This window comes from Ascaphus truei, chromosome 5 (assembly GCF_040206685.1).
Source record: "Ascaphus truei isolate aAscTru1 chromosome 5, aAscTru1.hap1, whole genome shotgun sequence".
In the NCBI taxonomy this organism is placed as follows: domain Eukaryota; kingdom Metazoa; phylum Chordata; class Amphibia; order Anura; family Ascaphidae; genus Ascaphus; species Ascaphus truei.
Genome location: NC_134487.1, coordinates 16811607 through 16826516, shown reverse-complemented (window position 1 = coordinate 16826516; position 14910 = coordinate 16811607). Strand labels below are relative to the sequence as shown.

At 41.8% G+C, this 14910-nt stretch overlaps 1 long non-coding RNA gene across 1 annotated transcript; it reads right to left on the bottom strand.

Annotated features, from left to right (window-relative positions):
- Positions 1–701: 701 nt before the first annotated feature.
- Positions 702–10353, bottom strand: LOC142494845 (uncharacterized). The gene is made up of 2 exons (XR_012801597.1): positions 10242–10353; positions 702–3461 (listed from the first exon to the last, which is right to left on the bottom strand). It is a non-coding gene; the product is annotated as an uncharacterized LOC142494845 (long non-coding RNA).
- Between the last annotated feature and the right edge of the window lie 4557 nt (positions 10354–14910).

Here is a 14910-nt window from a genome sequence, read left to right as displayed (position 1 = left end):
CTCTTACGCAACGGTTGGTATTGCGCAAGCGCACTCCGCCGATGGTCCAGAGCTCACTGTGTCTGCTCCCACTGCGGGGAGGGACTAGTGTCTTGCAGAGTGCAGTTGCGCGCACGCACTTAGAGCCCCAGTGGGGTATACAGTCAGGGCCATTTGATGACGCGCTCTCCCCACGCCCCACGGCCTCCATTGACATTGAGGACTCTCCCTCAGTTGGTTACTGCGCAAGCGTGTACTACTGGGGGTTGCTAGACCACGCATGTCTCCGGATTGGTAGTTGGGGGCGGAGTTAGTCACTGTCGTTTCTGTGTCTGAATAGACTGATTAGGTGTATACACATCAGAAGACCATTAGCAATCAAATTGGGTGGATCGCATGTGAGCATTGGCTAGTTATGTCAGTTTGTGTGTGAATATATATATATATATATATATATATATATATATATATATATATATATATGTTAATAAAGTTGTGATATGTATACCTTGAGAAAGCGCTCTGTGAAGCGTGAAACGTTGGTAGGGCTCTCCATTGCCCTATTTTTCCATGACCAATAAATCTTTTTATGGGACACGCACCCTCCTTTCTACTTTTTTTTATACCTACAGTAGTGCTCTTCCAGTTTTTCTCCTTCTCTACCACTCTACACATATGAGTGAATTGGACGGCATTACTACCAAAAATAAAACAAGATCGTGGTCTTTCATTTAATCTTTATTGATGAATCCACATAATCTTTAATTAATGGAAGAGCTGGCCCAATATTTTGAAATAAATAACACCCCAGAGGTCTCCTCTTATACCCTTTGGGAGGCACATAAATCAGTGATTAGTGGCAAATTGATAGCGCTGGCTTTCAGAAAAAACAAATTGAAATATTAACACAAAAATTAACAGAACTAGAATCTATTCATAAAACAAACCCCTCCCGGAGAAACTATAGACGAATAATTTCAGTAAGAGGCCAATTAAATCTTCTGTTGGTGACAAACGCAGAGAAGGCTATATGTTGGACTCAACAGAAATCCTACGAAAAAAGTCATAAGGCAGATAAAATGCTTGCACGCAAGTTAAAACAAAAACAGGTAAAAGCTAAAATTCATAGCATATACACTAAAAATGGTCTGATATCCCACAACCCCAAAATTATAAGCGAAGCATTTAAAGAATATTATTCCTCCAGCTATAATTTACGTGGACCAGTAGAATATTCAGCCAAAAATAAAAGGGTAAAAAAAATTGCCGAACTTTCTAAGTGAATGCCGTCTCCCCACACTTGAACCAAACTATATAATAAATCTCGAAAAAACTATAGAGCTACTTGAAATTTTGGAGACGATCAAATTCCTGAAAATTGGGATGACTCCTGGTCTGGATGGATTTTCTAATCTTTATTACAAACAAAAGTCTGCAATACTTCTCCCATATTTAACAAGATGCTCCTCGGTCTTCCCCGACCAAGAGATATGCTGCGAGCAACTATAGTGATAATTCCAAAAGAAGGTAAAGACCCCTAATGTGTTCTATCTACAGGTCTATCTCTTTATTAAATACAGACCTGAAAATATATGCAAAAATCTTGGCCACTAGACTAAACAGTATTCTCCCTAGGCTAGTCCATCTGGACCAAGTGGGCTTGGGCAGACAGGTCCTTGACAACAGAAGGAGGACGGTGAATTTAATACATGTGGCAAAACAAACAACATGCCCATCTCTCCTACTCTCACTAGATGCAGAAAAAGCGTTCGACAGACTAGATTGGCAGTTTATGATGGCGACGCTTTCAGATGGGATTTACCCCCCAAATTTTAGATACGCTATACTCTGCCCCAACGGCCAAGGTGAGAACCAATAATTCTGTCTGATCCTTTTCCAATATTAAATGGAACCAGACAGGGGTGCCCTTTGTCCCCCTTGTTTGCCCTGGCCATAGAACCATTAGCCTGCCAGATAAGATTGAATCCCAATACCTCTGGTATTTCTGTCAAAAAGGAAGAGTTCAAGATAGCTCGCTTTGCGGATGATATATTATTGACGCTTTCAAAACCTCTTCTCTCACTCCCCAATCTTTTCCAAGTTCTATCGGAATTTGGTTCGCTTTCAGGATACAAAATCAATACTACTAAATCCCTGGCCCTTAGTCTAAATCTTCCTAAAGAAATGGTAAAATTGCGCCAACTTAATTTTGATTTTAGATGGAATCTGAATCATATTAAATACTTTAGGTGTCCAAATAACCAAAGACTTCTCTACACTATACATCACAAATTTTAAACCCTTTTTTTGATCAAATAACAAAAAGCTCTAACCACTTGGAACTATATATAACCCTTAGCATGCTAAGGGTTAACATGTGCTTGTACTTTGTGGAACTTCAACCCCACCCACTGGAATGTTAATGAGCCAAGAGGACACATAACTTTTTGTTCACAGCTGCAACAGATTCAATCTCAACCACCCCAGTGTATGTCTGCGTTGCCCCAAAAGGAGGGCAGCCTTTGGCACAGCCAAAGGGTGTGAGCCGTTTGGTGATGTTAAAGTAATGTTAAAGCTTCTCTATTTCAATCTGAAACTCATCTCTTTATTCCATGTACCCAATTTTCCAACTCTGTCCATGATATGTCTGTGAATTCACTGTATAACTAACCCTGTTCTTTTAACCATGTATTTTTTATAACTCTGTGCCCAGGACATACTTGAAAACAAGAGGTAACTCAATGTATTACTTCCTGGTAATAGATGAAGGAACACAGGTCACAAACGGATTTGAAGTAACTAAACTAATTTATTGAGCCAAACAACGTTTCGACCTTAGCGGTCTTTATCAAGTGACATAGTGGCATAATAACACAGTCCTGTGAAGTCCATTATATAACACTAATAACCCCATAATGCTCTCTGTTCAATCATTCTGGGTGATATTCATGTGTGCTGGAAACGCCCTCATCTTCAATCATGGAGAACTGATTGGTAACCTCCTTGTGATGTGTATCACCAGAGTATATGCTCAATCCGGGTCCTCTGCCTGCAGCTCAGTAGATAGATCCCTAATTTTGCGCTGTATCTCAGCCACTGCGCCTCTCCTGATCCTTCTCCCTTGCCGTAGTCCATGCAGAGGATCCATCTCGATCCTCTGTGGAATGCATTCATCGCGCTTTTCGTGTCAATACTTGCGCATGCGTCTCACATGGTTTCTCTCATCCGGGTCCTCTGTGTGGAATGCATTCGTCGTGCTTTGCGTGTCAGCCATTGCGCATGCGTCTCTTAGTTTCCTGGCTCCATTCACTCGCCGTGGCCTGCATCTGTAATCCATCCCGGTCCTCTCAGTGATGTATACACCACCGCCGTATGGACCGCACCCCCGCATCATTCTGGTCCACCAAGATCATCACGATGGTAGGCGTCACTTGGAAGCGTTTTGCCATTATAATGTCCATTTGCCAGGGGTAACATCTGAGCTGCTTGTTGTCATCAGAGGTCCAAATACATAAAACACAAGAGAAGGCTGAATCGGCAACAGCGAATGTGAACAGATTGCATTAAAACAAATACTTAACCCTACTGTGTCCAGTGAAGATAAAAGAGATAATAAAAATGGTTGGTCTTTTCTTCAGTTCATGATAATAATTGTTATTATTCTAGAGTCCCAAAATATTCTGAACGTTGTGATTTATGTTGCATCTAAATTGATGTTCACTATATTATATATGAATATATATATTCTCCCCTCCCCCAACCCCTTCCCAAATGTGATTATTGGACTGTATATATCAATTTTCCCCCTTCCCCTTTTTTTTTATGTACCCCCTCCCCTTATCTTTGAAAAACTATTAATAAAAACTTAAGTAATAAAAAAAAAAGGGGGGGTATCATTGTGCATAAAGGGGCACCATCCCCTAGGAAAGGGGTTCTGAGCTCCAGTCCTCAAGTCACACAGGCGTGGACATCGATCTGTTAAAAGCTTCCGGCTGACTTTCAAAAGAAGCGGTTTAACTTCCAGCAATTCGTTTTTTTCCTTAATTGAATTACGTAACTATGCGTTTAAGCAAACGTGAAATGCAAACGAAACCCTGGTATTCTTTGATATGCCTCGAAATTATACTGTCAATCCTAAAAAGGTGCTAAAAGGAGGTACAGTGACCATATTTGTCCCAGGAAAAAACGAGCCAAATTTTACGCATGCGTGAATGGCGAGCAACAACCGCGCATGCAAGACCGGTGCCAATCAAAACCGGGACGTCTGGTCACCCTATAAAGAGGTCAAGATCCCGAGCATGGGTTACGAAAAGCAGAGTGTCAACGTGATGCTATGTATAACAGCCGATGGCCGAAAGTGGATGCAAAATGATTCCCAATAATGAGATCTTTCCCAAAGATGTAATTGTGTATGCACAAAAAAAAAATGGATGGATGGATGGATGATGGCTGAGCTGATGGAAGACTGGATAAAAATCGTCAAGGAGCTATACGTAACACATTCTACGTATGTTAATTCTTGATGCATTTTGTGGACATTTATCTGAACAGCTAAAGAATGAAAGATTGTTCTCAGCTTGCTGGCTCTGGCTAGAATAAATACTGTTTATTGAACTGCTTTGTCCTGGCTGGTGCCTTGATCCCGGTGTTAAATTCTGGTCTTTCGTAACATCGTTCAACCAAAAGTTTATTACCAACTTTTGAAGCAAATGAAAACTGCGAGTCCTCCATCTTTAAATATAGTCCCAAGAAGCCGATTGGGCCATATTCAGAACAAAATCCCAATAGACGTCAATAGGGATTTTCATAAAAAACAACAGGAATGGCCACTTCGACTGTAAGACAGTGAAATATATTCCAGAACAAGAAGTCTTCTGATGAGACCAGGGAGAATGTGTGAGAAAGTATCCCTTCATTCAAAGGACCCGAGGATTCATACACAAGTTTCCCAATAGAGATTGTGGGGTCATACATAGTAAAAAAAAAAATCCAAAAAAGCCTGAGATAGGCAAAAAGTACACTGGATCTAACACCCGAGGTTAGGAAAGAGAGGGGGAAAAAAATCACGCAGGATCTAAGGTTTTACGGTATGCCACTCTTCGGAACTCAGTCTATTCCTCATCCGTTTCTAAACAGACTGTGGAAGTTACTCCTGACCAATCCCTGGAACTCCAGGATTTCGTACTGGATGGAATATTAAGGGAGAACAAATCTGTTCTAACCAAGAGTATCTTGATGGCTTTGGAAGTACAACATTTACCTTGACCACTAATGCTATATGATGGAGCTGTATAGGCATGCAGTGAAGTCTGTAGAGAACACATTCGGGACAAGTTTAAAGGAGGATACAATCCAAGGTTCAAGATATGTGGACGCTGGCTGAAACGGTTGAAAACAAAGTCAATTGGGGATTCCAAAGATGGAAGTCAATGGGGCCCATGTAGAGAACAACATGAATTCTGAAGAGAAAGTCCAGAGCCGAGAAACAAACACAGGGAATATCTCTCTCTCTCATCGCCGGAAGAAGAGATCAGTGTATCTCGAAAGCTCGCACAAATAAAAGCATTTCGTTAGACAGAACGGTCTCGTCAATTTATTTTTTGATTATTGAAGCTCGGCTAACACGGTACTGATACCTCTACACATACATACATATTTTATATGTACAGCACATTCTGGCCATAGTATATTATATTCTGGCTTTGAAACTACGATTTGTATTCCTTTTCTTATAGATACTCAATTACCACCAAGCTATAGTGTGATGTGTATTTCATGTTCACATTGACTTACATTTGTTGTAGGATTAGATGAGTACCACGGTTACACTTTGCTTCACACCATCACAAATAAGTGGATGAGGAGCACCCAATACGGTTTGGTTTACCATGGTATATTATGAAAGCCCGTTCCCTAGTACAGGGGTGTTCAGCCCCAGTCCTCAACACCCCCCCCCCCCCAAACAGGGCAGGTTTTCAGGTTATCCCAGCTTCAGCACAGATGGCTCAGAGGCTCAGTCGATTGAGCCACCAGTGCTGAAGCAGGGATATCCTGAAAACCTGACCTGTGAGGGGGGGAGGGGGAGGTGTCTTGAGCGCCCCTATACTAGTACTCCCCAACAACAAATCCACAAATAAGGCATAATTAAAGGAGACGTGCTGGCTGCACTAAGAACAAGAGGTGGCGCTAAAATAAAGTTATATACCACTTTAGCTACTCTACTTTCTAAAATGCAGTAGCTGCATGTTGCCAAAGTACTGGGAAAAAAAACAAATATCTACAAGTCTGGATCTGCAGCATTCATCATTTCAATAGTTGGCACACAGACAGTGACTGAAGCGTTACACACCCAGTCAGAAGTAGGGGTGGAGAGTATGCTGAGAACATACTGAATTTCTATTAGAAAACAGAGCTCAGCTGGTAAATCCAGCAGCGGAAGGGGATTCAGATGGTAGTCCAGACAAAGTAGACATGGATAATTATAGCAATTTACAGATTGAAAACGATTATTTCCGGCAAATTATCATCACCTACATAAACAGTGCTATTTGAGCCATTATCCTGTGTATCTTTGAAGAATCGGTGGCTTCCAGCATCTACGATAATAATCCAGCACAAGAGCACAAGCTCATATTTATGTTTGCCACAAACTCGGAAATGTACATTGAACTCGTGTACTAAATTATACCTTTGGCATAAGCATCGAAATAATTTACCAATTTCATTTTTTAACCTCCCAAAAGGTCGTTTGACTGTTGATGCTTATAGTGACACTTCCACCTACAGAATCCCTCCCCTTCCCACCCCCTTATTTTTACCATGGATGGGAGGCAGGGGTTTTTCCAAAGCTGAACCACATTCATTTTAGCTTTGGGGATCCCTGGATCCAGAGATACTTGCCGGGGAAGATGCCACCGATTCCTCTCCTCGAGAGGAAACCAAATGGAGATTTAAATCTCCCACATCGTGTGGGCCAGTAGGAAGCTGCAACATCATCAGTCGTGGTTTCCTACTAGCCCGCGTGACCCACAAGATTTAAACAACCAGGAAATACTGATGGCACCTTTCTGGTAAGTGTTTCAGGAACCCGAGGATCCGTAGAGTTTAAATTCATGCGGTTCAGCTCCGGAGATCCCCTGCTACCCACCCAAAATCAAAACATAAAATTTAAAAAAGTATTAAAAAATATTCAAGGTAAATTATCAGCCACGTGAAAAGTTAATACGTTTCCAAAAAACACACATTTTTGGAGTTGCATGCCAAAACCATGTATTTGTCATCATAAATCTATACCCAGGACATACTTGAAAATGAGAGGTAACTCTTAATGTATTATTTCCTGGTAACACATTTTTATAAATAAAATAAAAATACATAAAACTATACACGATACATTAAGATAAATATATAATTTAAATAATTATAACCCGTACGCTAAAAAATAATAATGGAATCTCCATGGTACTTTCCGGAGGCAGGCCTTACATGCCGAGCTATGGCCACATTATTTCTGAACAGTATAACAATGGATAACGGCTGATGACATGTTTGGGACGTGTCGGAGGCGCATTCGATAAGCTCCTTGGTTTTCATCAAAATGTCTAAACTTTAAAACACATTAAGACGGCTCCATTCCAAGATGCCAATATTCTAACACTAGAAAACCGGCCCTCCAATGATCTTGTGAAAATGTTGTATCGAAATGTATTACATGGTTACAGAGAAAACCAACGTTTCTGAACATGGACGCTTTTTCTTGGTCCATGTGGGGACCGAAACGTTGATTTTCTCTGTACCCATGTAATACACTATGCTACAAAGTGTTCACAAGACCACTGGAGTGCCGTTTGTTTGTGATTTCTGTACTTCACCAGTCTTAAGTCCAGACTGACGTGCAACCGTGGCAGGATCAACTGACAAGAGTATTGCGAGTGCTCCTTTCATCTTTATTTAATATTTGAACCCTGGCAGTTACATAGTAGATAAGGTTGGAAAAAAAGACATGCGTCCATCAGGTTCAACCTATGCTAAATGTAGACGATAGGTACTCTATCCTATAGCCGTACTTACAGTATATTGATCCAGAGGAAGGCAAACAAAGAACCCCAGTGACAAATTATCCAATGATATCTCATAAGGGGAAGCATAAATTCCTTTCTGACACCAAGAATTGGCAATCGGATTAATCCCTGGATCAACATCCTTCCCATGTTTAGTTATTTGGTATGTCCCTGTATACTTTTCTTTTCTAAAAAGATGTTGGTTGGACATGACGCACCAATTCTCTCATCGGTTTGCACAAGTGCAAAAATAAATAAATCGATCATCTTGTTTCTCTGACAGATTTAAGACTAAACCAGTATTGCTCAGGAGATGCAAATAGTATTGTGACAACCAACGCCACCTTTGCGTTTTTTTTACAGTACATGATCATTTAGTGTAATCCAAAGCGCCGTTTGTGCCATTATGGAAGCCAATGGGAGTAGTCGACCAATAACTGTCACTTCTGACTATATTGAATTACCCCTGTAGTGTAATGAGATTCCTTATATAAAAATAAGCAAATCACCTTCAAAATAATAGTTTTACTTGTATCTTGTGACCAACTAATAAGTTTAGCTTTTTTTCCCCAGTGGTGCTGATTTCAAGCCTAACAGCTACTTATGTTCGTTATATGTAGGACTAATGATGGCTTTGTAATTACTTTCTAAATCAATGAACGGAATAAAAAACAAACAATTTATACGAGGATGAGGACAGTTATTACCAAGAGACATTAAATACCATTAAAAAAAAAAAAAAAAATACCAATGCTTCTTTCCCATAGACATTTAAAAAGTTTATAAACACATTTCAATCCAATAACTTGTTATTAGGTTACCGCTATATTTCACCTAATAATCACTGCAGTGGACCCACTCCCTGAGTGCACATTGATATAAGTGTCTCAAAGTGTTTGCAATGCGTCAGCAAACACAGTCACAACTTGAAATATACTTAATGTCAACTCAATGGAACAAATCTGCATGCACCACGTTCTTAAATATGCCATTAACCCTCTGTAGTAGCATCTCATTCCCTACTTTGATAGATACCCGATTAGCCTCTGTTTCTTTTTTAACATTCAGGCTTTAACATTACCATACATGTAGCAACCAGCTGCAAAATAGGAGGCATTGTTTATTCCAAATAAATCATTACAAAACGCCACCATTTTTAAAGTGACCCACAACACATTATGTGTTCTGTACAGCATTGCACACGTTTTCCAAACTCAAAAAGACTATACGTGCATCTTTTTCCTCCCAGAGAACATCACTACTACAAAAAAACAGGAAGTGATGCAGTACAGTACATCACAAGCAACAATCAACGTACCATTGTCAGCATGTAACACACGTATTGTAAGTTATTTAACACAAGATACGACAATATAAAGCAGAAGGGCGGTTGACCAAATCTTACACCACCCTTGCCACTCAAGCAAAACATCCATTTATCACCAACTTACACATATAGGTATTAAAAAAAAATACCACTAAATTGTCTCCTCACCTGTTGAAGAACTTCCAGAAGTAGCCACCCTGTTGTCCCCCTGTCTATTCTAACCCACATACAAGTTGCTTCCAGTCAAACCCTTCAAAGAGGGGCTGGCATGGGTGCTGGAATCAGGGGTACGGGTGGGAGGGGTTGCTGCAGCACCCCGAGTTTATACATTACAATGTATATGTACACACACACACACTACTGATCTCACATGTACAGCATCCCCACCCAAAAATAGCTTCTGCAATAATGGGTGGCAAGTGATGATCACTAGCCTATTTTTGTTGATGCCCAGATTAGATCCAATAAACACCCCCCACCGCCCCCATCCCTTTTTTTTAAATGAATTTTAACACACATGCATTCCTTCTAAGAGGAGCAAGCATGGGGACTGGAAGCAGGGCTGTAGTTTATACACTTTTACATCATACCAATGTATGTGACTGATCTCGTATGTCCAGCACCCACACCCCAAAAAGTAGTTCTTGCACTACTGGGGCACAAATAGTTCTTGAACTACTGGAGGGGGGGGGGGGGGGGTGAATGCTAATCACTAGCCTATGTGTTTGCCCAGATGACATGCTATGTGCCCCCTTCCTTTTTGCACTGCAGCCTCCATGCACAAGGAGCTGGTGAAGACAGCAAGATGGCATAGTTAGTGAGCCCCCCAGGCATGTCGTTTTTGCTGCTGGGTTGTGTTTGCCTACTGTGCTCACCTCTCTGCTCCTCTCTGCCCCCCTGGCACAGCAAACACAAGCAGGCTGAAAGATGTCTGACGATGAACAACAGCCCCAGAAGCCACCAGGGAGCTCAGTCACCCCCGGAAGTAAATCCTGGGAGGAAAAAAAAAAGAGAGAAAGTGAAAGCTCAACCGGAAGAAGAAGAAATGCACAAGTCCGCCCCCCCCCCCCGATCCTCCTCCTGGGAGGTCACCGAGCACAGGAGACACAGCACTCACTTCCTGTTACTTTGTAGCACGTCTGCTGGAGAGAACAGCAACACTCAGATCATGCAGTGGTGTTAGGCTGTGGAGCATATACGCAGAACGGTGTGTTATCATCATCCATGTGACAACATACAGTATATCTATTTTCCTGAACGAAAATGAAAAGCCACCCTACTTGCACTTCCCTCTACATTGCCAGTTTAACTTGTGTATTGCTACATAAATGAATCATGTTATTTTTTTTCAACGTGATTTGAACATATTTCACACACACACACACACACACACACACACACACACACACACACACACACACACACACACACACACACACACGTAATATATACATTTAAACACCTTTACAGAATTTAAATTATACATTTATATATATATAAATATGTAGATATGAAGATTTAATGAACAGTGCTAATACTATTATTATTACAAATAATGTGGCACAAACACAAGCATAGTGTTTATCTGCACATATCAATCAGCTTAGAAATTATGAAACAAATGGTCAAATCTTTCTCACTAGCCCTTATTCTGTGAGCTGCGATAGCGACCAATTCAGTCTATGGGCTTTTCGTGCAATAGTGCCGAATCGGCACTTTTGCATCTTACAGTATAAGTGCCACTGGCAGTGACGGGTTGAACACTGCGGAAAAGCTATTCTGACCATATCTTTAAAAAAAAATGTATACAATATGTATGCTTAGGAAGCAGAAAGGCTTCCCTTTCTAACATTCCTCATACTCAACCTCCAGCCACTGCTTGATATACTTTGCGTTCCATTGACCTTCAGTCTTTCAAATCCAGCCTAAAATCTAAGCTTTCTTTACCCTCCACTGACCCACACAGTCATGCCACAACTTACCCCACTGTTCTTGCCTCCTCACTTTATCAGTATGCTCCACCTGTACGCTGACAATCGCGGCACTCCAATCCACAACCCTGGCAATACACACACACGCTTTCTACCCTCGTGCAAATACACACACACGCTTTCTGCCCTCGTGCACTCGTTCTGCTGAACGCCTCTGGAGAAAGTCACACTCTCTGTCTGATTTCTTTCACTACAAATGTATTCTGTCCTGCTTTGATTCAGCTCTTTTTCTTGCCATATATAGTTACCTTCACCTCTTATATAGAGACATAAATCCAACCCATGCCACCCCTTCTCTGTCTTTGAGACCCTTCTTCGACCACCCACCACATCATGCTCCACTCCCTCCATTACACCCCAAGACTTTGCCGGTGAGTTCAAGTGCAAGATGGAAGCTATCCGCAAAGAAATCACTTTTGACCCTTCCACACACCTCCATCCTAATCCTCCTCCATCTACCTTTGACTCCTCCTGTTAAAGAGGACTACATATCTCTCTTGCTGTTCTCCTCAACCTCCACCACTAGCAGCCTCAACCCTATTCCCTCCCATCTTCTAAAACCTCTTGCTTCTACCATGGTCGCCCTCCTCACTAACATCTTTAACTCATCTCTTTGTGGTGGTACTTTCCCATCCTTTTTAAACAAGTTATTGTTCGACCTCTCCTAGCTATCGCCCTGTCTCCCTCTGGCATCTAAACTTCTTCTTATATATACTTCACTTTCTGAATTCCCATTTCCTACTTGACCCTCTCAAATCAACATAATTCAACAGAAACCGCACTGACCAAGGTAGCTAATGATCTCTATATTGCCAAATCTACTCCATTCTGATTTTTCTTGACCTCTCCTCAGCTTTTGATACTGTTGACCACCCTCTGATCCTACACATTCTGCACTCTCTTGACATCCGTGGCACTGCCCTCTCCTGGTTCGCCTCCTTCCTCTCTCACCATTCCTTCAGTATCTCTTATACCAATTAATCCTCAGACTGTAGGGACATCTCTGTAGGTGTAACGCAAAGCTTGGTTTTAGTTCCTTTACTCTTCTCTCTATGTACCCTCTCCCTGGGTGACTTCATTAACTCCTTTGGAGACAACTATTATCTCTATGCTGATGATACACAACTATATGTATCTACACTTGACCTTACACCTGCAGTCCAGTAAAAAATGACAGAGTGCCTATAAGCAATCTCAGTCTGGATGGCCCTTCGTAACCTCAAGATGAACATGTCTAAGACAGAGCTTCTCATATTCCCTCCCAAACCAGGTACCTTGTTATCTTCTATATTACGGTCAATAACACTACTATTCACTGAGTTCAGCAAGCATGCTGTCTAGGGGTTACATTCCCTTTCCTTCTCCCCACAAGGGTGACCAGATGTCCCTGTTTAGCCGGGACACTCCCAGTTTTTAGGACTCAGTCCTGACTTTTTCGGGTGCTGTCCCGGTTTTTGATCCCCCTGGTGAGTGCCGACTGCCCATGCACGATCGGCACTTGCCGGTTGCTCGTGCGCATGCATGATCGGCACTTGCAGACTGCACATGCATGTTTGGCACTTGCTGGCTGCTCGTGCGCATGCGCGATTGGCAAGCTTCAATCACGCATGCGCGATGGGCAAGCTCCGATCGCACATGCGCGACCGGCAAGTGCTCTTCGCGCATACACAGTCGGCGCGTGACATTTTTTGTTGGGAGAAATACGGTCATGCTACATATAAACGCTGTTACTAAATCTTGCCATCTTGTACCATTGCTAAAATACGACCCTCCTCGTGTTCCATTACCACTAAAATATGCCTGTGTTCTCTCCCGCATTGATTACTACAACATTCTTTTATCTGGCCTCCCTACCTCAAAACCTCTCTCCTTTACAATCCATTCATAATGCTGGTGTCAAATCGTATCCTACTCTTCTAGACGCGTATATATCAACTTCCAACGTATCCTCCTTTCTTTTAAGACTCCGCACATCCATATATCTCAACTCTGATCTCTAATTACACCACTATTCACCTTACGCTACACCCAAGGTTGTCTCAGCTTGGCACCTTTTACCTCTACAGCCCTCTCCAGCCCTTAACCTTTCTCACTAATCTCTCCTTCCCTATGGAACGCTCTTCTTCTCAATATTCATCAAGCACCTTCACTTTTCACATTCAAATCGCAGATGAAAATTCACCTCTTAAAATAAGCCATTTGATTACATTTTCTGCACCCCTACTATGAACTCCAGATGTCCTTGACCTCCCTGATTGCACTTTTAATAATGCCCTTATACTGTGTCTGTAAGCCTCCCAACATACCACTTAGAGCCGGAGTGGCCAACTCCAGTCCTCAAGGTCCACCAACAAGTCAGGTTTTCAGGATATCTCTGCTTCATAACAGGTGTCTCAGTTGATAACTGAGTCACTGATTGAATCACCTGTGCTGAAGCAGGGGTATCCTGACAATCTGACCTGTTGGCCACCCGCTTTAGATTTTAAGCTCTTTGGGACAGGGTCTTCCTTTGCCTTATGGTGTCACTTACATGTTGCATTCCTCTCAATTGTTTGTAATATATTTACCTTGTATTGTAGTTTTGTAAAGCACCAAGTATATTATTAGCGCTATACAAATAAAATGACACATACATACAAAGGGAGAGAGATGTTCTAAAAAAAAAAGTGTCTATTTACCAGGCAACCTGATCTATAACCTCATTTTTAAGACCCACCTTAAGACACACTTGCTTAAAGAAGCATATGAATAGCACTGCGGGTATTCTGAACACGATACATAAAGCTTGGCCCCCTGCAGACGCACTTACCAGAACTCCCTCCTACTGTCTCTGTACGTTCTCCCTACCTACCAATTAGACTGTACGCTCCTCGGGGCAGGGACTCCTCTTCCTTAATGTTACTTTTATGTCTGAAGCACTTATTCCCATGACCTGTTATTTATATTATCTGTTAATTATTTGATTACCACATGTATTACTACTGTGAAGCGCTATGTACATTAATGGCGCTATATAAATAAAGACATACAATACAATACAATTTTGCTGGCAATGATTTTCTCCCAGATTACTAGGATTTAGAGTGTCGTTTAAAATGGCATACTAGGGTCAAAGCATTTTATTTATTCTGTTACGAGTTAAATATGACTGAAAAAGTTATTTACCTAGCTACCTGTTAAATAAGCCCTTACAAGTGCCTCAGTTACTTGGCATGCTGTGTAAACAGGGTTGCCACCTTCTTTTGAACAAAAACCTGGAGACTTTCTTAATTTTAATTGATATATTTAACTGTCTATCCTTCTTCACCAGTGGCATCTCCCGCTGCAGGACCCCATCAAAATTACGTTGCGTTGCCATGACAAGGGGACATCACGTGATGTAACGGTGCCATAAGGCATCACGTTGTCACGGCAACACAGCGCCGCAGGGGCATCCCGTTGTCATGGTGATGCCTCATGGCGCCATGACGTCCCATTGTCATGGCAACGCCATTTTGACGGGGAAGATGCCGCCCGAGAAGTCAGTGATGACTTCTGGGTCGGACCGCTGGGG